The sequence below is a fragment of the Hyla sarda genome, chromosome 1 (assembly GCF_029499605.1).
Source record: "Hyla sarda isolate aHylSar1 chromosome 1, aHylSar1.hap1, whole genome shotgun sequence".
Lineage (NCBI taxonomy): Eukaryota > Metazoa > Chordata > Amphibia > Anura > Hylidae > Hyla > Hyla sarda.
In genome coordinates this window covers 73,897,594-73,925,027 of record NC_079189.1, presented here as the reverse complement: position 1 = coordinate 73,925,027, position 27,434 = coordinate 73,897,594, and the positions used below count along the sequence as shown (strand labels likewise).

Here is a 27,434-nt window from a genome sequence, read left to right as displayed (position 1 = left end):
AATAGCGTCGAGTGCTTGCAAGTGGGAGGGGCCTAGACGAGAATCTGATTGTTTGGCTAAAGGTAGTTGGAGGAGCCACAGAGAGGGGCGTGGCTATGGGAGTTCGGGTGCCGTCTGGGGGCGGGGTTGAGGTGATATATGCGACGGCGGGTTACCGGACAGCTCAGTCATGTCTGTCATCTGCTGCGGAGTAGTCATAGGTGGAGGCGCCTGATGGGCGGTGTGAACTGTGCGCAGGAGGAAAGGAGGGACTCGACTTCTGAAATTGGGAGTAAGCAATAGCTATATGGAGCAATAACAGTGACACAGGATAGAGGGCACAACTCCCATCATGCCCCCGATATAACAACTACATAAACTGTTAGTGCCCCCCCCACATAATACTAACGACAGTGCCAGTTATAGATAGCCACAGTACTAACCATGCCAATCGTAGTGCCCCTTACACTAGGAGTAGCCACACTACTAACAATTGTGCCCCTCATACTAGGAGTAGCCACACTACTAACAATTGTGCCCCTCATACCAGGGATAGCCACAATACTAACAATAGTGCCTCTCATACCAGGGATAGCCACAATACTAACAATAGTGCCCCTCAATCCAGGTATAGCCACAATACTAACAATAGTGCCCCTCATACCAGGGATAGCCACAATACTAACAATAGTGCCCCTCATACCAGGGATAGCCACAATACTAACAATAGTGCCCCTCATACCAGGGATAGCTACAATACTAACAATAGTGCCCCTCATACCAGGGATATCCACAATACTAACAATAGTACCCCTCATACCAGGGATAGCCACAATACTAACAATAGTGCCCCTCATACCAGGGATAGCCACAATACTAACAATAGTGCCCCTCATACCAGGGATAACCACAATACTAACAATAGTGCCCCTCATACCAGTGATAGCCACAATACTAACAATAGTGCCCCTCATACCAGTGATAGCCACAATACTAACAATAGTGCCCCTAATACCAGGGATAGCCAGAATACGAACAATAGTGCCTCTCATACCAGGGATAGCAACAATAATAGTGCCCCTCATACCAGGGATATCCGCAATACTAACAATAGTGCCCCTCATACCAGGGATAGCCACAATACTAACAATAATGCCCCTAATACCAGGGATAGCCACAATACTAACAATAGTGCCCCTCATACCAAGGATATCCACAATACTAACAGTAGTGCCCCTCATACCAGGGATAGCCACAATACTAACAATTGTGCCCCTCATACCAAGGATAGCCACAATACTAACAATAGTGCCCCTCATACCAGGGATAGCCACAATACTAACAATAGTGCCCCTCATACCAGGGATAGCCACAATACTAACAATAGTGCCCCTCATACCAGGGATAGCCACAATACTAACAATAGTGCCCCTCATACCAGGGATAGCCACAATACTAACAATAGTGCCCCTCATACCAGGGATAGCCACAATACTAACAATAGTGCCTCTCATACCAGGGATAGCCACAATACTAACAATAGTGCCTCTCATACCAGGGATAGCCACAATACTAACAATAGTGCCCCTCATACCAGGGATAGCCACAATACTAACAATAGTGCCTCTCATACCAGGGATAGCCACAATACTAACAATAGTGCCCCTCATACCAGGGATAGCCACAATACTAACAATAGTGCCCCTCATACCAGGGATAGCCACAATACTAACAATAGTTCCTCTCATACCAGGGATAGCCACAATACTAACAATAGTGCCTCTCATACCAGGGATAGCCACAATACTAACAATAGTGCCTCTCATACCAGGGATAGCCACAATACTAACAATAGTGCCCCTCATACCAGGGATAGCCACAATACTAACAATAGTGCCCCTCATACCAGGGATAGCCACAATACTTACAATAGTGCCCCTCATAGGGATAGCCACAATACTAACAATAGTGCCCCTCATACCAGGGATAGCCACAATACTAACAATAGTGCCTCTCATACCAGGGATAGCCACAATACTAACGATAGTGCCCATCATACCAGGGATAGCCACAATACTAACAATAGTGCCTTTCATACCAGCGATAGCCACAATACTAATAGTGCCCCTCATACCAGGGATAGCCACAATACTAACAATAGTGCCCCTCATACCAGGGATAGCCACAATACTAACAATAGTGCCCCTCATACCAGGGATAGCCACAATACTAACAATAGTGCCCCTCATACCAGGGATAGCCACAATACTAACAATAGTGCCCCTCATACCTAGGATAGCCACAATACTAACAATAGTGCCCCTCATACCAGGGATAGCCACAATACTAACAATAGTGCCCCTCAATCCAGGGATAGCCACAATACTAACAATAGTGCCCCTCATACCATGGATAGCCACAATACTAACAATAGTGCCTCTCATACCAGGGATAGCCACAATACTAACAATAGTGCCCCTCATACCAGGGATAGCCACAATACTAACAATAGTGCCCCTCATACCAGGGATAGCCACAATACTAACAATAGTGCCCCTCATACCAGGGATAGCCACAATACTAACAATAGTGCCCCTCATACCAGGGATAGCCACAATACTAACAATAGTGCCCCTCATACCAGGGATAGTCACAATGCTAACAATAGTGCCCCTAATACCAGGGATAGCCACAATACTAACAATAGTGCCCCTCATACCAGGGATAGCCACAATACTAACAATAGTGCCCCTCATACCAGGGATAGCCACAATACTAACAATAGTGCCCCTCAATCCAGGGATAGCCACAATACTAACAATAATGCCCCTCATACCAGGGATAGCCACAATAATAACAATAGTGCCCCTCATACTAGGGATAGCCACAATACTAACAATAGTGCCCCTCATACCAGGGATAGCCACAATACTAACAATAGTGCCCCTCATACCAGGGATAGCCACAATACTAAAAATAGTGCCCCTCATACCAGGGATAGCCACTATACTAACAATAGTGCCTCTCATACCAGGGATAGCCACAATACTAATAGTGCCCCTCATACCAGGGATAGCCACAATACTAACAATAGTGCCTCTCATACCAGGGATAGCCACAATACTAACAATAGTGCCTCTCATACCAGGGATAGCCACAATACTAACAATAGTGCCCCTCATACCAGGGATAACCACAATACTAACAATAGTGCCCCTCATACCAGGGATAGCCACAATACTAACAATAGTGCCCCTCATACCAGGGATAGCCACAATACTAACAATAGTGCCCCTCATACCAGGGATAGCCACAATACTAACAATAGTGCCCCTCATACCAGGGATAGCCACAATACTAACAATAGTGCCCCTCATACCAGGGATAGCCACAATACTAACAATAGTGCCTCTCATACCAGGGATAGCCACAATACTAACAATAGTGCCTCTCATACCAGGGATAGCCACAATACTAACAATAGTGCCCCTCATACCAGGGATAGCCACAATACTAACAATAGTGCCTCTCATACCAGGGATAGCCACAATACTAACAATAGTGCCCCTCATACCAGGGATAGCCACAATACTAACAATAGTGCCCCTCATACCAGGGATAGCCACAATACTAACAATAGTTCCTCTCATACCAGGGATAGCCACAATACTAACAATAGTGCCTCTCATACCAGGGATAGCCACAATACTAACAATAGTGCCTCTCATACCAGGGATAGCCACAATACTAACAATAGTGCCCCTCATACCAGGGATAGCCACAATACTAACAATAGTGCCCCTCATACCAGGGATAGCCACAATACTTACAATAGTGCCCCTCATAGGGATAGCCACAATACTAACAATAGTGCCCCTCATACCAGGGATAGCCACAATACTAACAATAGTGCCTCTCATACCAGGGATAGCCACAATACTAACGATAGTGCCCATCATACCAGGGATAGCCACAATACTAACAATAGTGCCTTTCATACCAGCGATAGCCACAATACTAATAGTGCCCCTCATACCAGGGATAGCCACAATACTAACAATAGTGCCCCTCATACCAGGGATAGCCACAATACTAACAATAGTGCCCCTCATACCAGGGATAGCCACAATACTAACAATAGTGCCCCTCATACCAGGGATAGCCACAATACTAACAATAGTGCCCCTCATACCTAGGATAGCCACAATACTAACAATAGTGCCCCTCATACCAGGGATAGCCACAATACTAACAATAGTGCCCCTCAATCCAGGGATAGCCACAATACTAACAATAGTGCCCCTCATACCATGGATAGCCACAATACTAACAATAGTGCCTCTCATACCAGGGATAGCCACAATACTAACAATAGTGCCCCTCATACCAGGGATAGCCACAATACTAACAATAGTGCCCCTCATACCAGGGATAGCCACAATACTAACAATAGTGCCCCTCATACCAGGGATAGCCACAATACTAACAATAGTGCCCCTCATACCAGGGATAGCCACAATACTAACAATAGTGCCCCTCATACCAGGGATAGTCACAATGCTAACAATAGTGCCCCTAATACCAGGGATAGCCACAATACTAACAATAGTGCCCCTCATACCAGGGATAGCCACAATACTAACAATAGTGCCCCTCATACCAGGGATAGCCACAATACTAACAATAGTGCCCCTCAATCCAGGGATAGCCACAATACTAACAATAATGCCCCTCATACCAGGGATAGCCACAATAATAACAATAGTGCCCCTCATACCAGGGATAGCCACAATACTAACAATAGTGCCCCTCATACCAGGGATAGCCACTATACTAACAATAGTGCCTCTCATACCAGGGATAGCCACAATACTAATAGTGCCCCTCATACCAGGGATAGCCACAATACTAATAGTGCCCCTCATACCAGGGATAGCCACAATACTAACAATAGTGCCCTTCATACCAGGGATAGCCACAATACTAACAATAGTGCCCCTCATACCAGGGATAACCACAATACTAACAATAGTGCCCCTAATACCAGGGATAGCCACAATACTAACAATAGTGCCCCTCATACCAGGGATAGCCACAATACTAACAATAGTGCCCCTCAATCCAGGGATAGCCACAATACTAACAATAGTGCCCCTCATACCAGGGATAGCCACAATACTAACAATAGTGCCCCTCATACCAGGGATAGCCACAATACTAACAATAGTGCCCCTCATACCAGGGATAGCCACAATACTAACAATAGTGCCCCTCATACCAGGGATAGCCACAATACTAACAATAGTGCCCCTCATACCAGGGATAGCCACAATACTAACAATAGTGCCCCTCATACCAGGGATAGCCACAATACTAACAATAGTGCCCCTCAATCCAGGGATAGCCACAATACTAACAATAGTGCCCCTCATACCAGGGATAGCCACAATACTAACAATAGTGCCTATCATACCAGGGATAGCCACAATACTAACAATAGTGCCCTTCATACCAGGGATAGCCACAATACTAACAATAGTGCCCCTTATACCAGGGATAGCCACAATACTAAAAATAGTGCCCCTCATACCAGGGATAGCCACTATACTAACAATAGTGCCTATCATACCAGGGATAGCCACAATACTAACAATAGTGCCCCTCATACCAGGGATAGCCACAATACTAATAGTGCCCCTCATACCAGGGATAGCCACAATACTAACAATAGTGCCCCTCATACCAGGGATAGCCACAATACTAACAATAGTGCCCCTCATACCAGGGATAACCACAGTACTAACAATAGTGCCCCTAATACCAGGGATAGCCACAGTACTAACAATAGTGCCTCTCATACCAGGGATAGCAACAATAATAATAGTGCCCCTCATACCAGGGATATCCGCAATACTAACAATAGTGCCCCTCATACCAGGGATAGCCACAATACTAACAATAATGCCCCTAATACCAGGGATAGCCACAATACTAACAATAGTGCCCCTTATACCAGGGATAGCCACAATACTAACAATAGTGCCCCTCATACCAGGGATAGCCACAATACTAACAATAGTGCCCCTCATACCAGGGATAGCCACAATACTAATAGTGCCCCTCATACCAGGGATAGCCACAATACTAACAATAGTGCCCCTCATACCAGGGATAGCCACAATACTAACAATAGTGCCCCTCATTCCAGGGATAGCCACAATACTAACAATAGTGCCCCTCATACCAGGGATAGCCACAATACTAACAATAGTGCCCCTCATACCAGGGATAGCCACAATACTAACAATAGTGCCCCTCATACCAGGGATAGCCACAATACTAACAATAGTGCCCCTCATACCAGGGATAGCCACAATACTAACAATAGTGCCCCTCATACCAGGGATAGCCACAATACTAACAATAGTGCCCCTCATACCAGGGATAGCCACAATACTAACAATAGTGCCCCTTATACCAGGGATAGCCACAATACTAACAATAGTGCCCCTCATACCAGGGATAGCCACAATACTAATAGTGCCTCTCATACCAGGGATAGCCACAATACTAATAGTGCCCCTCATACCAGGGATAGCCACAATACTAACAATAGTGCCCCTCATACCAGGGATAGCCACAATACTAACAATAGTGCCCCTCATACCAGGGATAGCCACAATACTAACAATAGTGCCCCTCATTCCAGGGATAGCCACAATACTAACAATAGTGCCCCTCATACCAGGGATAGCCACAATACTAACAATAGTGCCCCTCATACCAGGGATAGCCACAATACTAACAATAGTGCCTCTGATACCAGGGATAGCCACAATACTAATAGTGCCCCTTATACCAGGGATAGCCACAATACTAACAATAGTGCCCCTCATACCAGGGATAGCCAAAATACTAACAATAGTGCCCCTCATACCAGGGAGAACCACAATAGTGCCTCTCATACCAGGGATAGCCAAAATACTAACAATAGTGCCCCTCATACCAGGGAGAACCACAATAGTGCCTCTCATACCAGGGATAGCCACAATACTAACAATAATGCCCCTTATACCAGGGATAGCCACAATACTAACAATAGTGCCCCTCATACCAGGGATAGCCACAATACTTACAATAGTGCGCCTCATACCAGGGATAGCCACAATACTAACAATAGTGCCTCTCATACCAGGGATAGCCACAATACTAATAGTGCCCCTCATACCAGGGATAGCCACAATACTAACAATAGTGCCCCTTATACCAGGGATAGCCGCAATAATAACAATAGTGCCCTTCATACCAGGGATAGCCACAATACTAACAATCCCAATTGTAGTGCTCCTTTTACTAGGGATAGCCTCAGTACTAACAGTGACAGTCAGTGCCCCTCACACTAGGAGTAGCCACAGTACTAACACAACAGTCCCAAAGTGCCCTTCATTCCAGGGATGGCTGTAATATTAACACCAGTGCCAAATATCAATGCCCTTCATACCAGGGGTAGCCGTTATACTAACACAATAGTGTTTCTCATTCCAAGGATAGCTATAAAACTAACAGTGCCAGTCATAATGCCCCTCATACCAGGGATAGCCATAATACTAACACAACAATGCCATCATTGTGCCACTTCTATAACATGAAATTTGCAGAGTGCTAGAACAGTGGCTATTCTAGTACTGTACTCATGGGAAACCCACAATACACTCAATACAGTGCTGTTAATAATACCCCCATAACAGGGAGAGGCACAGTACTTTTATACCAGTGGCAGTCATGTTACCTTTCATGCCATGCACAGCCACAGAACCTCCATAACAGTGGCAGTCATATTACCTTTCATGCCATGCACAGCCACAGAACCTCCATAACAGTGGCAGTCATATTACCTTTCATGCCATGCACAGCCACAGAACCTCCATAACAGTGGCAGTCATATTACCTTTCATGCCAGGCATAGCCACAGAACCTCCATAACAGTGGCAGTCATATTACCTTTCATGCCAGGCATAGCCACAGAACCTCCATAAGGCTGGGTTCAGACACATTTTGTTAAATACGGTTCCCGTATACGGCTGGGAGGAGGGGGGCGGGGCTTATTTGCGGCGCCCGCACTCTGCCGTATTCGGGAACCGTATTTAATGTATGTCTATGAGCCGACCGGAGTGAACCGCAGCCTCTGGTCGGCTTTGTTTTCGTCCGTATGCGGTTTCCCGACCGTAGGCAAAAACGCGGTCGACCACGTTTTTGCCTGCGGTAGGGAAACCGCATATGGCCGAAAACGAAGCCGACCGGAGGCTGCGGTTCACTCCAGACGGCTCATAGACATACATTAAATACGGTTCCCGAATATGGCTGAGTGCGGGCGCCGCGATTAAGCTCCGCCCCCCTCCTCCCAGCCGTATACGGGAACAGTATTTAACAAAACGTGGTGTGAACCCAGCCTAACAGTGGCAGTCTTGTTACCTTTCATGCCAGGCATGGCCACAGAACCTCCATAACAGTGGCAGTCATATTACCTTTCATGCCAGGCATAGCCACAGAACCTCCATAACAGTGGCAGTCTTATTACCTTTCATGCCAGGCACAGCCAAAGAACCTCTATAACAGTGGCAGTCGTATTACCTTACATGCCAGGCACAGCCACAGAACCTCCATAACAGTGGCAGTCATATTACCTTTCATGCCAGGCACAGCCACAGAACCTCTATAACAGTGGCAGTCATATTACCTTTCATGCCAGGCACAGCCACAGACCCTCCATAACAGTGGCAGTCATATTATCTTACATGCCAGGCACAGCCACAGAACCTCCATAACAATGGCAGTCATATTACCTTTCATGCCAGGCATAGCCACAGAACCTCTATAACAGTGGCAGTCATATTACCTTTCATGCCAGGCACAGCAACAGACCCTCCATAACAGTGGCAGTCATAGCACTATCCATAAGATGATCATATTACCCTCTATAATACTACCAATCATAAAAACTCCAAAGCAGTGCCACTAATATTACCCTCCAAAACAGGATAGCCTCAGGACCTCTATGAGGCCATGTTCTCATGTTCCACATAGGAATTCCGCCAGAGATTCCGGAGCAGCAGAGTCCCATTGTATTTAATGGGTTTCTGCGGCTCTGTCCACATGGTGGAATTCCTGCGCCAGATGTTTGTGGCATGGAAATTCTGTTTTGTGTCCACAGAAAGGATAAACCTCCAGAAGGTCCGCACAGAGATTTTCCGTGTGGACATTCTGTAGTGTGAACATAGCCTTACAGTGGTAATCCTAGCACCATGATAAAATTGGGGTGCCAACGTATACTGTTAATGGAAGCAGCGGAACCCATTAACTTCTATGGCCAAAAAGTCACCTAGTGAGTTTGTTCTGGACATTTGAAGCGCAACGGTCCCCTGCCATGAGTGTGCTTAAAATAGCTGATACGCCTCAAAAAGAGTTACTAAGGGTGACTCCGTTTGGCCATAGAAGTGAATGGGGTCCGCTCAAGGCTTAAGTCCTGCAGGAACGCATGGGAACTGAGTTCCTGCACTTTTTCCACTGCAGGAACACTGTCCCCATTAGCAGGATCAGCCAGCCCTTCAGTGGAAATCTTGGGTGAGTTCCCAAACTTTTCCCCCCAGGACATGACAATATACAACATCATCCCGTTTTAGTCAGCGTGTCAACGGTTACAATTAACGGGGGCCACAACGTAGTATGATCTTACGCTAACTGTGCCAACCAGAGTGCCCACTATACAAGGACAGCCACAGTACTGTAATAACAGTGCCAATTATAGTGCCCTCTCCACAACAGGGACAAGCCAATTCAGGGATCCTGCAGCCTAAATCATGTCCATTGGAATACTGCCCCCTAAGGGCAAGAATGTGATCAGTTCTTTTGTAAGGCTAATCTACTTTGTTTGTTCAAGGCCTAGAAAAGTGCCAAACTACTTCCCTAGCCAGAAATGTCACTTTCCCTCCTTTGCTGTTTGTTTGTTTCCACCAGCTGCTCTCCTTAGTGGTCTGTAACCTGGAGAGATCCGGACTGAGCACAAAGGACATCAGAGGCAGCTTCCGAAATACTACTGCACATTAGATGAGGACTTAATGTGCTTGTGTTCGATCCCTGGTCTGGTGACCGTATTGAAAGCCGCGTAGTGGTGGACATCCAATGTGTCTCCATACGGTCGCCTCCAATCTAGTAGTGATGCTTCTAATCCCTTTTGTGTTCTTATGGTCTTATCTCTCTCCAGTGAGTGTTGGGGAATAATGCCCATTGTGCTGTCTTTCACATCTGGTTATGTACCCTCAAGCACCGCATCCAGTGTGGTGTAGAATATCTCTTCAAAGTCCATCAAGGTTTTCAGTGTGGGGTTACACTCTTCCCTCCCCCCTTAGAAATAACATTTTACTTTCTAGATAGATTTGGGGCTCTGTCACTCTGAAACAGAAGAGGCCCTTTGCCAGACAAGTGTTTCCCAACCAGTGTGCCTCCAGCTGTTGGGAAGCTACAACTCCAAGCATGCCCTGTCCGGGCATGTCTGTCCGAGCCTTTGTCTGTCTGAGCCTGCTGGGAGTTGTAGTTTTTCAACAACTGGAGGCCGCCTGGTTGAGAAACTCTGCCCCAGACTCTTGCTAAGAGTTCAGATCACACCATTTTTAAGTGTTATTGTAAGAAACTAGGCAGGTTTTTAATTTATTTTTAATTTATTTTTTGGGCTCAAAAAACCCCCACGAAAAACTGCCCTTTTTTTTTTCTAAGATAGTGGCTGGTAAAGGCATTTTTCTTTGTCTTTTTAATCCCTACATTGTTTTCACTACAAGTAAAAAGTGATTTTATGTCTCACTGAATGACAAAAAAATCAAGGATTATTTTAAAAGAATTGAGTAAAATTAAAGTTGATTTGAAATCAGTTTTTTCTTTTTTTTGTTGTTTTTTTTACTCTAAGTGTGGAAGGAAAAACACTAGTTTCCTTAGAAAAAAACTAAAACAAAAATAAAAAAATAAGCCATAGAACATACTGAAATTTTGGAAAAATAGGCCGCCACTTAAACCGGTATGGCCCCTGTCACACTACAGGTATCATCCTGTATTTTACAATAACGGATGAAAAAAAAACGGGTGCAATGACTGGTAATAACGGCTTTTAACTGATGACCATCATCCTTATTTTTAATGGGTTATTTCTTAAAAAACCTGTTATTGTTCATCTGTTATCGTCTGTTATTACCAGTTACATCCATTTTTTTAACCCCTTAAGGACTGAGCGTTTTCAGTTTTTGCACTTTCTTTTTTTCTCCTTACATTTTAAAAATCATAACCCTTTAAATTTTGCACCTAAAATTCCATTTGATGGCTTTTTTTTTTGTGCCACCAATTCTACTTTGTAATGACATCAGTAATTTTACCCAAAAATGTACGATGAAAGGGGGAAAAAAATCATTGTGCGACAAAATGGAAGAAAAAATGCAATTTAGAAAATTTTGGGGGCTTCCGTTTCTAGGCAGTAAATTTTTCGGTAAAAATGACACATTTTCTTTATTCTCTAGGTCCATACAATTAAAATGATACCCTACTTATAAAGGTTTGATTTTGTCGTACTTCTGGAAAAAATCATAACGACATGCAGGAAAATGTATACGTCTATTTTTCCACGAACGGGGCGGCATGAGGGTTAATTTTTTGCGCCGTGATCTGAAGTTTTTATCGGTACCGTTTTTGTTTTGATCAGACTTTTTGATTGTTTTTAATGGTATAAAAAGTGACCAAAAAATACCCTATTTTGGACTTTGAAATTTTTTTGCGCGTACACCATTGACCGTACGGTTTAATTAACAATATATTTTTATGTTTTGGACATTTACGCACACGGCAATGCCACACTGCATACACTGATTGAAGGCACTGTTCAATGTATTGCCATAGGAATGCATTGATCAGTGTTTTCTGTACTTGATTGCTTAAGCCTGGATTTCCGTCTGGGAGCAATCAAACGCTGATAGGACAGCCGGGAAGAAGGTAAGGCACCTCCCGCTGTCACGATTTCACTGCGGCGATCCCGAACAGCTCCACTGAGCTAACCGGTAGTGTATTCTCCCGTTTTAGACATCGCGATCAACTTTGGTTAAATGGTTAATACCGGACATCAGCCCGATTGGCGATGTCCGGTATTAGCTGCGGGTCCCGGTTGCTGATAGCAACCGGGACCCTGCAGATACGAAGCTTCACAGATGGGGAGCCGGCCACAGATGTAAATATATGTCCATGGTCGACAAGGGGTTAATCAGGTTTTTAACCCTTTTTTTTGTAAAGCTGTACTGAGCATGCTCAGTACAAAAAAAAGATGTTAAAAAAATGGATAACAGATTTTTTTTTTTTTTTTTTTTTTTAACATCCGTTTCCCATAGACTTCAATGTTAAATTTTAGGGGCCGTTTTTTCACCATTATTTTTGCTGGACCAAAAATTAGTGCATGCACCATCTTTTGTGCCGGCAAAAATAACGGAGATTAGTAAAAACGAACATGCCTGATGGTCAAAAAGGATGGTCAAAAAATCCCATTGACATGAATGGGATTTTTTGCCGGCCGTTTTCAGGACTTTTTGCCGGTAGTAATAACGGAGGTTTTTACAGGATGATAGGCGTAGTGTAGTGTGAAAGGCGCCTATTTTAGGATTTTTTTTTCCTTCATCCTTTAACCTCTTCCCGCAGAATGACTTATATAAACGTCATGTTATGCTGGTAGTTCGCGCATCATGATGTTTATATAAGTCATTCAGTTAACCCGGCGATGCGCGGCATCGCACGGGTTAACTGGCAGAAGTCCCGCTGTTACCAGCGGGGCAGAGCAGGGGGAAGAGGATCTCAAGAGCTGCTGGGAGGACCGCGGCACATACCAGGACCGACAGCAGGCACAAGTGGAGGATGCAGCAGCGGCGTCGGCATCAGAGGCAGCAGTGAAGATCGCTGTAAAGTGATCTTCACTGCTGCTTCTAGGAGTTTCAAAACTACAACTCCCAGCATGCCCAGACAGCCTTTGGCTGTCCGGGCATGCTGGGATTTGTAGTTTTGCAACATCTGGAGGGCCACAGTTTGGAGACCACTGTGCAGTGGTCTCCAATCTGTGATCTTCCAGATGTTGCAAAGCTACAACTCTCAGCATGCCCAGACAGTCCAGGCATGCTGGGAGTTGTAGTTCTGTAACATGTGGCCCTTCAGATGTTGCTGAACTACAACTCACAGCATGCCTGGCCATGATTGGAGTTGACGTTTTGCAACATCTGGAGGGCTACAGTTTGAACACCACTACACAGTGGTCTTCAAACTGTTCTCTTCCAGTTGTTGCAAAGCTACAACTCCCAGCATGCCATTTAGCTGTCTGGGCATGCTGGAAGTTGTAGTTTTGCAATAACTGGAGGCACACTGGTTAGGAAACATTGTCTATTTCCTAACTCAGTGTTTCCCAACCCGTATGCCTCCAGCTGTTGCAAAACTATAACTCCCAGCATGCACTGACAGACCATGCATGCTGGGAGTTGTAGTTTTGCAACAGCTGGAGGCACACTGGTTGGGAAACACTGAGTTAAGTAACAAACTTTTTGTTTTGCAACCAGTGTGCCTCCAGCTGTTGCATAACTACAACCCTCAGCATGCATGGAAAGCCAAAGAGCATGCTGGGAGTTGTAGTTTTGCAACAGCTGGAAGTTTGCCCAGGGTACAGGGGACATTCACAGGGGCAGGGGTTTACAGCAAGTTTGAGATGCAGCTAATTTTCCTCTGCAGCTCAAACTCCCAGCGGGAAACTCACTGTGAACCCCGGCCATGTGAATGTACCCTAAAAACACTACACAAAATAAAAAGCAAAACACTACATATACACATACCCCTACACAGTCCCCCCCCCCCCCCAATAAAAATGAGACATCAGGTACGGCACTGTTTCCAAAATGGAGCCTCCAGCTGTTGCCAAACAACAACTCTCAGTATCGCTGGATAGTCATTGACTGTCCAGGCATGCTGGGAGTTTTGCAACAGCTGAGGCACCCTGTTTGGGAATCACTGGCATAGAATACCCCTATGTCCAGCCCTATGCAAATCCCTAATTTACGCCTCAAATACACATGGCGCTCTCTCACTTCGGAGCCCGGTCGTAGTTCAAGGCAACAGTTTAGGGCCACATATAGGGTATTTCTGTACTCAGGATAAATTACCTTTTCACAAGGGGTAAAAGGAGAAAAAGCCCCCCCAAAATTTTAGTCAAAGTCGGGGCCTACTCCAGCATGTTTTTGTAAAAAAAATACACTAACTTGCTGGTGTTGCCCCATACTTTTTATTTTCACAAAAGGTAAAAGGAAAAAAAGACCCCCAAAATTTGTAATGCAATTTCTCCTGAGAACGGAAATACCCCATATGTGGACGTAAAATGCTCTGCGGGCGCACAACAGGGCTCAGGCGTGAGAACACCATGTACAATTTGAGGTGATTTGCACAGGGGTGGCTGATTGTTACAGCAGTTCTGACATAAATGCAAAAAAAACACCCACATGTGACCCCCATTTTGTAAACTACACCCCTCACGGAACGTAACAAGGGGTATAGTGAGCCTTAACACCCCACGTGTTTGAAAATTTTTCATTGAATATGAAACCTTTTTATTTTTTCATTAAAATGCTGGTGTTAGCCCAAATTTTTCATTTTTACAAGGGGTAATAGAAAAAAAGCCCCCCCAAATTTGTAACCCCATTTCTTCTGAGCATATAAATACCCCATATGTGGATGTAAAGTACTCTGCGGGCGAACTACAGGGCTCAGAAGAGGAGGAGCGCCATTGGACTTTTGGAGAGAGAATTTGGCTGGAATTGAAGGCCATGTGCATTTACAAAGCCCTCATGGTCCCAGAACAGTGAATCCCCCCCCCCCCCCCCCATGTGAGCCAATTTTGGAATTACAACCCTCACAGAATGTAATAAGGGTTGCAGTGAGCATTTTCAGCCCACAGGTGTCTGACAGATTTTTGTAACAGTGGTCTGTGAAAATGATAAATTTTATTTTTCATTTGCACAGCCCACTGTTCCAAAAGTCTGTCAAACACCAGTGGGGTTTAAATGCTCACTGCACCCTTATTACATTCTGTGAGGGGTGTAGTTTCCAAAATGGGGTAAAATGTGGGTGGGAGTCCACTGTTCTGGTAGCATGGCCCCCGACTTCCTTTCCAAACAAATTATCTCTCCAAAAGCATTGTAGTTCGCCCGCAGAGCACTTTACATCCACACATGGGGTATTTCCATACTCAGAAGAAATGGGGTTACAAATTTAGGGGGGGCATTTTCTCCTATAACCTCTTGTAAAAAATAGTAAATTTGGGGTAAAAACAGCATTTCAGTGAAAAAATAAATAAATTTACACATCCGACTTTAACGAAAAGTCGTCAAACACCTGTGGGGTGTTAAGGCTCACTGTAAGCCTTGTTACATGCCTTGAGGGGTGTAGTTTCCAAAATAGTATGCCATGTTTTTCCCCCCCCTGTTCTGGCACCACAGAGGCTTCCTAAATGTGACAGCAAATTTCAGCAAAATTTGCTTTCAAAAAGCCAAACGTGGCTCCTTCTCCCCTGAGCACTGTAGTGTGTCAGCAGAGCACTTGATGTTCACATATGGGGTATTTCCATTCTCAGAAGAGATGGGGTTACAAATTTTTCATTTACACATCTGAATTTAACAAAAAGTCGTCAAACACCTGTGGGGTGTTAAGGCTCACTGTACCCCGTCTTATGTGCCTTGAGGGGTGTAGATTCCAAAAGAGTATGCCATGTGGGTTTTCTTTTTTTGCTGTTATGGAACCATAGGGACTTCCTAATTGCGATATGCCCCTTAAAAACCATTTCAGCAAAATTCACTCTCCAAAATCCCATTGTCGCTCCTTCGCTTCTGAGCCCTCTAGTGCACCCACAGAGCACTTTACGTTCACATATTAGGTATTTCCTTACTCAAAAGAAATTGGGTTGCACATTTTGGGGGGCATTTTCTCTTTTTACCCCTTGTAAGAATTCAAAAACTGGGTCTACAAGAACATGTTAGTGGAAAAAATTGAGATATTGAATTTTCTCCTTCACTTTGCTGCTATTCCTATGAAACACCTAAATGGTTAACAAACCATCTGAATATCATTTTGTATAGTTTGAGGGGCGCAGTTTTCATAATGGGGTAATTTATGGGATATTTCTAATATGAAGACCCCTCAAATCCACTTAAAAAATGAACATGTTTTGTCGGGTTGTGTGCCAGATTCTGGCACATTGCGCCAGAAATTCTGTTTGCACCAGAATTGAAAAAACCCGACTTACTCTCCATTTTACTAAGAAAACCCGAAAAATGGGCATGGCCGTCTGGAAAAGAGGGCACGGTCACCGAAAAGGGGCCTGTTCCTGACATTTTCACAAAAACCCAACATATTTGCTAAGGTTTCCACAGAAAATGTGGTTGATTTCAGCTAAGGAAAACCCTATAGATCAGAGCATGTGTAAAATAAGCAAAGTGTAGGGGAAACCTTAGTAAATACAGTGGAAAAAAATTGTAGGAAATGAATGCCCACAAAGAAACCTACATTCCACTCTTAGTAAATCAGGGCCATTGTCTCTAGATGCTGAGGAAGGTTAGAGACCACAGTAAAATAAAAAGATTTCCACTATAGCACTTCTGGGTGCGGGTTCCAGGCGTGAAAACAGGGAAAATTGGTGCACATAGGTAATTGAAGCATATTATACAGTATTATAACTTGGCATCATGGGCTTAAAGGCTGAAGAAAGAAAAATGCCACAAAGAGGTGAAAACAGGCCAAAAAATGAACACAATGGCCCTTATTTACTAACATGATTCAGACTCTTTTTGTCAGGTTTTGCGCCTAAATTCTGTCGCACGGAACATGCGACAGAAAAACTCAACAGAATCACTCAGAATGGAAAAAAAAAACCCTATAAAATGGGCGTTGTTTTCGGGAAAAGGGGCGTTTTCCCTACATTTCAGCCAAAATCACTCGTCTTTTCCTAAAAACCACTCTGAAATTCATGTGAATTATCTGGGAAGAAAACCCGACACTTTAAAGCATGTATAAAGTTTCAGAAAGCGGAGTAAATTCTCTGTTTGCTCCTTTGCCTGCCTCGTCTTTTTCAAGCAATTCTTACTTGTAATTTTTAAGCAAGGTTTTAGCTTTATTAACGCATTTTCTATGAGTCTTTTCAACACTTTTTTTTCCCTATCGTTTCAGTAATGATGGTGATTAAAAAAAAAAAATATATATATATATATATGTATATATATATATATATACATACACTCATTTAATACATCTATATGTGTCTCCCTCCTTCCTCAGGTCCTAGTTACAGTGTGTGGATACAGTACTTTATATATACATATTTCCATGAATACATTAACCCATTAAACATTTGAAGTTTGCCGGGTGGAAATGCCATTGGAGGCTGAGTATGGCGTCAGCCTGCAGGGTCTATTGGTGGTGTATAGGAATGAATGGGCTAGATCTATAACATTGTGATTTTTTGCCTATTGTAGTCTATGGATATCTTGCGGCAAACGGGGTAGAAAGCTAAACAGCAGGGTCCTGGTAGTAACGTGGATGGGAGACCCTGGTGTGGTTTCAATTCCCGGGTTGATGTACAGTGTTGGTATTATACTTTAATTAGGATAGACATATATGGGTCAATTGATAGTTAAGAAAGTGTGGGAACTAGGTCAATTGGATACCATAAATGGGTAACTAGGTTAATTGAAACAGGAGGTAATGTGTGGTATCCAATTGACCTAGTTCTCACTTTCAAAAAATCATGTCTATCCTAATCAAAGTTTAATCCCAACACTGTATATCAACCCAGGAATTGAACCTACACCAGGGTCTCCCATACACATTACTACCAGGGCCCTGCTGTTTAGCTTTCTACCCTGTTTGCCACAAGATCGCCATAGACCACAATGGGCAAAAAATCACAATGTTATAGATCTATCCCATTCATTCCTATACACCACCAATAGACCCTGGAGGCTGATGTCATACTCAGCCTCCAATGGCATTCAGACCCGGTAAACTTCAAATGTTTAATGGGTTAATGTATTCATGGAAATATGTATATATAAAGTATTGTATCCACACACTGTAACTTGGACCTGAGGAAGGAGGGAGCCCCTCAGAAACGCATAGTCCTACCATGTATTGCCACTTTTTATGATTTTCAATAAAAAGCAATTACGAATCTATATCCGACTCCTGTGTCACCACGCCGGTGTAGTGCTCCAGTGCCGAAGTCGGATATTCACTGGAAAGTCAAGGAAACCCCTGCTGGGATTGCCACCTCCCACATCTGTACTTCTGTAGAAGAAACCCTGCGGCAGAAATAAACCTGCCTGCAACAGAATTTACAGTGCGACAGAAAACCCTGCAACAAAAATTACCGTGGAACAGAACCATGCAACAGAAATTACCAACAGAATTTTTCCCTGCGACTAAAAATATTGGGAAAAGTGCGACAGATTAGTAAATACCAAGTGAAAAAAAGATTGAAAACACAAAAAAGAAATACAAACCGACACTCCACTCTTAGTAAATGAGGGCCAATGTGGTGGTCTAGCCTCTCATACTTCCCCATTGACTCCCAGCTAGCATCAGCAATATTTGAAGCTTTTTGAAGCAATTTTTTGGGCCCCCAAAACACATTACTGAGTGTAAGGCACTTTTGGGAGGCCTCCTTTAAAAAAAAAAAAAAAGTCAAGTGGAATCCCGGCCTAAGGGGCTTAACCCCTTAAGGACTCAGGGTTTTTCCGTTTTTGCACTTTCGTTTTTTCCTCCTTACCTTTTAAAAATCATAACCCTTTCAATTTCCCACCTAAAAATCCATATTATGGCTTATTTTTTGCGTCGCCAATTCTACTTTGCAGTGACATTAGTCATTTTACCCAAAAATGCACGGCGAAACGGAAAAAAAAATCATTGTGCGACAAAATCGAAAAAAAAACGCCATTTTGTAACTTTTGGGGGCTTCCGTTTCTACGCAGTGCATATTTCCGTAAAAATTACACCTTATCATTATTCTGTAGGTCCATGCGGTTAAAATTATACCCTACTTATATAGGTTTGATTTTGTCGCACTTCTGGAAAAAATCATAACTACATGCAGGAAAATTTATACGTTTAAAAATGTCATTTTCTGACCCCTATAACTTTTTTATTTTTCCATGTATGGGGTGGTAGGAGGACTCATTTTTTGCGCCGTGATCTGAAGTTTTTATCGGTATGATTTTTGTTTTGATCGGACTTTTTGATCACTTTTTATTCATTTTTTAATGGTATAAAAAGTGACCAAAATACGCTTTTTTGGACTTTGGAATTTTTTTGCGCGTACGCCATTGACCGTGCAGTTTAATTAATTATATATTTTTATAGTTCGGACATTTACGCACGCGGCGATACCACATATGTTTTTTTTTTTTTTACACTGTTTTATTTTTTTTTAAGGGAAAAGGGGGGTGATTCAAACTTTTATTAGGGAAGGGGTTAAATGACCTTTATTAACACTTTTTTTTAACTTTTTTTTGCAGTGTTATAGGTCCCATAGGGACCTATAACACTGCACACACTGATCTCCTATGCTGATCACTGGTGTGTATTAACACGCCTGTGATCAGCATTATCGGCGCTTGACTGCTCCTGCCTGGATCTCAGGCACGGAGCAGTCATTCGTCGATCGGACACCGAGGAGGCAGGTAAGGGCCCTCCCGGTGTCCGGTCAGCTGTTTGGGACGCCGCGATTTCACCGCGGCGGTCCCGAACAGCCCGACTGAGCAGCCGGGTCACTTTCAGTTTCACTTTAGAAGCGGCGGTCAGCTTTGACCGCCGCTTCTAAAGGGTTAATACGCGATCGGCGATGTGTGGTATTAGCCGCGGGTCCCGGCCGTTGATGAGCGCCGGGACCGACGCGATATGATGCAGGATCGCGGCGCGATCCCGCTTCATATCGCGGGAGCCGGCACAGGACGTAAATATACGTCGTGCGTCGTTAAGGGGTTAAGGAAAAAAGCTGCACCATTAGCTTTCTTCTTCTGGTATTACACATTCAAGATGGAAATGGTTTCCTGGACCCTGCATGATGTACAATTTATCACTACGAAGAATGCATCTCTATTGCTCCAAGGTCCAATTGGCAATGTAGTCTACAGCAATCTTACTTTTTTTTTTTTTGCTTCTTGGCCAACTAAACTCAATCCATAAATATCAGTTCTCAGACAGGTCTTTCTTTCGGGCAGAATGTAATGAAGGTTGTGACCAAGTTGTGTTCCAGCTCCGTTGGGTTGTGCAGCTGACAATGTTGCTGCTGAGCTGTTGTTCCAGTGTTTCCATTGCATAGCACCAACTTTATTTGGAATGTTTAACTGGCAAACTCTAGGGAGTTGTTACAATGGTGGCATCCATGTTGAAATTCACTAAGTCCTTCTGTATGACCTATAGCATTACACATATTTCTACATACTGTGAGACACTGACAAATTACTCTTAGTGTGGGCAGAAAACTTCCCTGATACTAATCTCCACTGATAAAGATCAGCTATAAGACAGAAACTGATGTCAACAGCTGTTTGTTGGCTGCTTTGTCATCTCCTCCAGTTCCTTACCACCAACCACCACAACCATCCATATTTTTATTACTTACCTAAAATTCATAAATCATTAGCTACAGGGTGGGCCATTTATATAGATACACCTTTATAAAATGGGAATTGTTGGTGATTTTAACTTCCTGTTTGTGGCACATTAGTATATGTGAGGGGGAAACTTTTCAAGATGGGTGGTGGCCATTTTGAATCCAACTTTTGTTTTTTCAATAGGAAGAGGGTCATGTGAAACATTAATTCACCAAACTTATTGGGAACTTATTGGGAATTAATTCATCAAACTTATTGGGAATTTCTCAAGAAAAACAATGATGTGCTTGGTTTTAACGTAACTTTATTCTTTCATGAGTTATTTACAAGTTTCTGACCACTTATAAAATGTGTTCAATGTGCTGCCCATTGTGTTGGATTGTCAATGCAACCCTCTTCTCCCACTCTTCACACACTGATAGCAACACCGCAGGAGAAATGCTAGCACAGGCTTCCAGTATCCTTAGTTTCAGGTGCTGCACATCTCGTATCTATACAGCATAGACAATTGCCTTCAGATGACCCCAAAGATAAAAGTCTAAGGGGGTCAGATCGGGAGAACTTGGGGGCCATTCTACTGGCCCACGACGACCAATCCACTTTCCAGGAAACTGTTCATCTAGGAATGCTCGGACCTGACACCCATAATGTGGTGGTGCACCATCTTGCTGGAAAAACTCAGGGAACGTGCCAGCTTCAGTGCATAAAGAGGGAAACACATCATCATGTAGCAATTTTGCATATCCAGTGGCTTTGAGGTTTCCATTGATGAAGAATGGCCCCACTATCTTTGTACCCCATATACCACACCATACCATCAATTTTTGTGTTCCAACAGTCTTGGAGGGGTCTATCCAATGTGGGTTAGTGTCAGACCAATAGCGGTGGTTTTGTTTGTTAACTTCACCACTCACATAAAAGTTTTCCTCATCACTGAACAAAATCTTCTGCGTAAACTGAGGGTCCTGTTCCAATTTTTGTTTTGCCCATTCTGCTAATTCTGTGCGCCGATCTGGGTCATCCTCGTTGATATGCTGCAGTAGCTGGAGTTTGTAAGGGTGTCATTTGTGAGTAGCTAATACCCGCCGAAGGGATGTTCGACTAATGCCAATCTCCAGTGACATGCGGCGAGTGCTACGCTGTGTGCTCTTGCTGAATGAAGCTAGGACAGCCATTGATGTTTCTTCATTAGTGACAGATTTCATGGGTCCACATTTTGGCAAATACAAAACTGAACCAGTTTCACGAAACTTAGCAAGCAGTTTGCTAACTGTAGCCTGGGAGATGGGTGGTCTCGTAGGGTGTCTTGCATTGAAATCTACTGCAATGACCTGGTTACTGCATTCACCAGACATCAACACAATTTCTATCCACTCCTCACGTGTTAACCTCGACGACATGTCAATGGCTATAAACAAAGAGAAACTTGTAAATAACTCATGAAAGAATAAAGTTACGTTAAAACCAAGCATATCATTGTTTTTCTTGTGAAATTCCCAATAAGTTTGAAGTGTCACATGACCCTCTTTCTATTGAAAAAACAAAAGTTGGATTCAAAATGGCCGACTTCAAAATGGCCACCATGGTCACCACCCATCTTGAAAAGTTTCCCCCCTCACATATACTAATGTGCCACAAACAGGAAGTTAATATCACCAACCATTCCCATTTTATTAAGGTGTATCCATATAAATGGCCCACTCTGTAAACCACCGGCAGAACGATTATAGCATGCACAAACTCTCCCACCAGCAATTTTGTTCACTTCATTTATCTGTATCTACAAAAATATGTAATCATTCTGCCCGGTTTTCTATGGGATTCCTCCCAGCTCATTACACAACTGTTAAGCCTGACTTGGGATCCCATGTATACCATGGTCACGTGCAATGTCACGTCTTTATACACTAACATTGATCATCAACTAGGACTCAATGCAGTCAAATTTTTCCTGGAAAAAGATATTGAGCTACCAGAACAACAATGGCAATTCCTTCTACAAGGACTAAGATACATTCTAGAAAATAATTACTTTACATACAATGGGGCCACGTACCAGAAAAAGAAAGGCACCGCAATGGGGGCCCCTGCGTATGCTAATTTATTTATGGGAGCCTTTGAAACTGAGCACATCTGGGAAAATCACTCTCTTCTGGAACCTATTATATGTTACTGTCAGCACGCCAACAATTTGATATTTATTTGGCGAGGACCACCAGCCAACACGAACATCCTGTTGGAGCACCTCAATAAAAACAATTGGGGTATATTTTTCAATCTCCAGGCTCCCAGTGGATACATTGAGTTTCTTGATCTGGTTATTACCCATGACCAAGAGAAATTCATCACATCAATATAATTAGTTATATTGATTTCACCAGTAGCCACTACAAAAAATGGCTGGAGAATGTACCGTACTCCCATTACAAAAGAGTTAGGTAAAATTGCACTAGCAATAAAGACTTCCGAGAACAAACAGGAATCCTAAGAAAACGGTTTAAAGCAAAGAAATTACCAATGCCTTTGAGAGAACAAAAAACCTGACTCAGGAAGATAGCCTTAAGCCACGGATGGGAAACCCAAATCCACCAAATGAGAATTGCAATGTGAACTTTATTACCACATGTAGTTCATCCTCACAAGCAATTAAGAAAATACTAAAGAAGCACTGGTATATACTCGAAAATGACAACTTCCTAAAAGGAATAATCCCAAAAAATCCTATGGTTACCTTCAGAAGAGCACCATCTCTGAAAAATCTGCTAACTCCAAGTCAGCTTAGGAGACAGCAATTGAAACCACAGGACTGCAGAAAACCGGGGAGTTATCAGTGTGGAAAGAATCGTTGTCTATGCGGTAAAGAGATCGAACATGGGCAGTCATTCCAATCCCAAGTAACAGGAGAAAATGTTGTGATCAAATATCATCTCACATGCGAATCTGACTTTGTAATATATCTTATACAGAGTTTTTGTGGCCTCCAGTACATAGGTAAGACCACTCAAAAACTCAGATGCAAAATTAACAAACATCGATTTAACATTAAGACCGGTTTCCTCCTACATAGCCTGTCTAGGCACTGCAGTCAAGCACACAAGGGGATAATAAAACCTTTCACAGTCACTCCAATAGACACTTTCCCGGAGAACAGGTCCACTCATTTTGAGGTCTTGAAGAAATTGGAAGTGTTCTGGATCTACAAGTGCAATTCTCTGCAACCCTTTGGCTTAAATGAAATCTTGGAAACTATTCTGGTCTAATTAAGCAACCTCTTCAGCCTATCCCGGATATAATGTAATATATGGACCCTTACTGCTCGACTCTGTATTGTAAATATACTCACCATATCTGTAAGGGCTATGCTAATTAGCAAATACATTTAAAACATACCATTACCTACTTAAATCCAGCACCACCTTCTACAATATAACAAAATAAATAGTTAGTGTGGTTACCTTTGCTATAATATTAATATGGTACTTATATTATAATACATCATGTCAATAGCCCAACAGGTAGTGCCATTATTGATATTATTTGTATAATATAACATTTGTATAATATTAAAACTTTATGTCCAACCCCAATAGGCAGTGGTGTTACATATAATACCTGTATAATAAAATATTAATTTCATAGCCCTATAGATAGTGATGATACCTGCTATCAGTTCTGCAAACCTCATACTATGCCATCATGCCAACTAGAGATGAGCGAACTTACAGTAAATTCGATTTGTCACGAACTTCTCGGCTCGGCAGTTGATGACTTTTCCTGCATAAATTAGTTCAGCTTTCAGGTGCTCCGGTGGGCTGGAAAAGGTGGATACAGTCCTAGGAGACTCTTTCCTAGGACTGTATCCACCTTTTCCAGGCCACCGGAGCACCTGAAGGCTGAACTAATTTACGCAGGATAAGTCATCACCTGCCGAGCCGAGAAGTTCGTGACGAATCGAATTTACTGTAAGTTCGCTCATCTCTAATGCCAACCTTACACTATGCCATCAATGTATAATACATTCATTTTGTAGCCCTATAGATAGTGGTGATACTTGCTATCAGTCCTGTAAACCTTATACCATTCCATCACAATGTAGGGCCTTTTTGGCCTACCAGAAAGTAGACATATACACATGCGAGGAGGCCAGGGAGCGATCTTTTGTGGTTAGCTCGGCCCCCTTTGAACTAGCTCCTCTGTATATGTCGCTTGTTGATCTCCTTGCTGTTTATCTCCACAGCAGAGTGCTCATACCCAGAGGAGACCCATCCCTTCTGCCCTGTGCCATTAGAGTGTGATCTCCATTGTGACTAACCCTGCCCCACTCTAGCTACGCTCTTACTATATATCACTCCATCTAGCGATTTCATAGCACTATAATACATATGATCCCCACTCTCTCCAAATAAGTGCGGCCTTATTATGACTAACGCCGCCCAACACTACAAGCTGCGTTACCACTGCATATAGCTCTACCCAGCGCACACATAGGGATTCAATACAAGCGATCCCTACTCCTTCTCAAAGGCGCTCTTGACACAATAGTGCTTACGCCAGCAGCGCAGGATACGCTACTCCAGGTTTGTACTGGTAATACAGCCGTATAGGAACAGAAGGGACTTATGCAAGCACCTAACAATGACAAATACATTGGTCCATTCATAAAGGTAAATTAATATGTTTTTAGAAGTTATGCTAATCCTTTTTAATGTGGCCTCACTGTTACTATATGTTTTTATGAATTCTTATATGTTTTTACTGCATCTACTGAAAATGCTTTTACCTTTGTGAATACCCTAGGAAAGGTCCTGTCCGGACCTGAAACGCGTTGTTTTAAGTGCTAATGAACCTTTTTGGACATTAACTGTGTCCAAGTTCCTACTCTGTTGGACCAGCGCTAAGAAAAAGCTCGAAATTTGTTCTGCTTTAATCATCTTCCCACCGGACTAGTGAGGATAATACCGGATGAGCTGAGGCTGCAGATCCCTGACCATATACTAGATGTCTTCTTAGGTTTTGTGCTCTAAGCACAACCCTACTTGGTAAGTGGTTTTCCATCTACCACCATATTGTTACCTCAATCTCTCTCTCTCTCTCTCTCCCTCTCCCTCTCTCCCCTCTCTCCCCTCTCTCCCCTCTCTCCCCTCTCTCCCCTCTCTCTCCCTCTCTCTCTCTCCCTCTCTCTCCCTCTCCCCCTCTCTCCCCCTCTCCCTCCCTCCTTCCTAGAAAGTGGGTAAGTATAGTTTATTTTTGGTTTTAACCATTTTCAGACAGAGGTGACTTTAAAACAGGAGGCCCTCACTGACACTCATATATATATATATATATATATATATATATATATATGCAAGCGATAATAAAAATTAACTGTATAAACTGCATATTTTATGCATTAAAAGTGGCACCACTTTATTTCCCGCAGACTTCACATAGTGATCCTGTAAGATAGTGAGCTGTGAGATGGTTGCCCAGCTGCACCAATTTCAAGTGGCCGTGGGGTCGATATAACACTATAATATATGTCAGGGGGCATCATGTGGGTTGGCAGCTACTTTGGCAAGGCAAAATATAGTGTGCATTACCCCTCACCAGGGGCACATACAGGAATTTCTTATCGATTGGGGTTTAAAACCATAAAATAGAGACATGTGAAGGCTCATTAAACAAGTGTTGATCATCCATTGGTGCCCAGTATAGGGACCTGCTCAGCCGGTGTAAAACAACCTTTATATTGCATATCTGTTCATAATCTGTATGATTAAAGGGGTACTCTGTCAGGAACTGTCCAGAGTAGGAGCAAATCCCCATAGCAAACCTCTTATGCTCTGGACAGTTCCTGACAGGAACAAAGGTGTCAGCAGAGAGGAAAGCACTACACAACTTCCTTTGGAGCATACAGCAGCTAAGTACTGCAAGGGTTAACATTTTTAAACAGAAGTAATTTACAAATCCATTTATCTTTCTGACACCAGTTGATATGAAAAAGAAAATTTCCCCCAGAGTACTTCTTTAATGTGCACAATAACACCACTGTCCTATAGCTAATGCAGCAAGTAGAAACACAAAGTATCAGGCACTGTAGTTTTTTTCATAAAATGCTAATGTCTAACCAGATTTTGCAAATTTTTGTTTTTACTTCAGGCTACTATAGGCTTTGCAGTATATTAAATTCAGCATAAAAAAAATCTGAGGGAAAGGAGAAAAGTAGGGAGATATTGTAAAATTCATTATTATGAACTGTGACAGAATTATAGCTCCATATCAGATAAAAATGACAGTGGTAACTTCTAATAATCTAGGCGCAGAGCTGACTTATACAAGGAGAAAAAAACAGATGACGGCAAGAAAAAAGGACACAGGCTGTATTGTTCAGCTGAAACATCGCACTTGAGAAATTAATAAAGACCTCTCAAAGGTGAACTCTTTTGTGTGATACTGTTACTGAACTGCACATTGTACAGCAACTTGTTATGGGCAAGAAGGACCAAGCCCACCTAGGCAATGTGACCAGAGCTCCTTTTACCACATTTTCCCTGCAAGAGAACAAGAGTCATTCTCATGGTCCGGCGCTTGAGAGACACATGTAGATTGATTGTAACAATGCTGACTGGTCACAATATGGCAGAACTGAACTTTACTAGCAGTTGCCTTTCAGTTGCCTTTCCTAGATCCATACATTAAAGGGATATTCCGCCCCTAGACATCTTATCCCCTGTCCAAAGGATCGGGGAAAATGTGTCGGAT

General features: G+C 43.0%; 1 long non-coding RNA gene across 2 annotated transcripts; it reads left to right on the top strand.

Moving 5' to 3' along the window:
- Window positions 1-113: 113 nt before the first annotated feature.
- On the top strand, window positions 114-27,068 carry LOC130355656 (uncharacterized). 2 transcript variants are annotated; one of them, XR_008888611.1, is made up of 3 exons: window positions 114-271; window positions 25,491-25,732; window positions 26,990-27,068. It is a non-coding gene; the product is annotated as an uncharacterized LOC130355656 (long non-coding RNA). The 2 variants fall into 2 exon arrangements; XR_008888612.1 differs by having other exon boundaries at window positions 26,832-27,037.
- The last annotated feature ends 366 nt before the right edge of the window (window positions 27,069-27,434 follow it).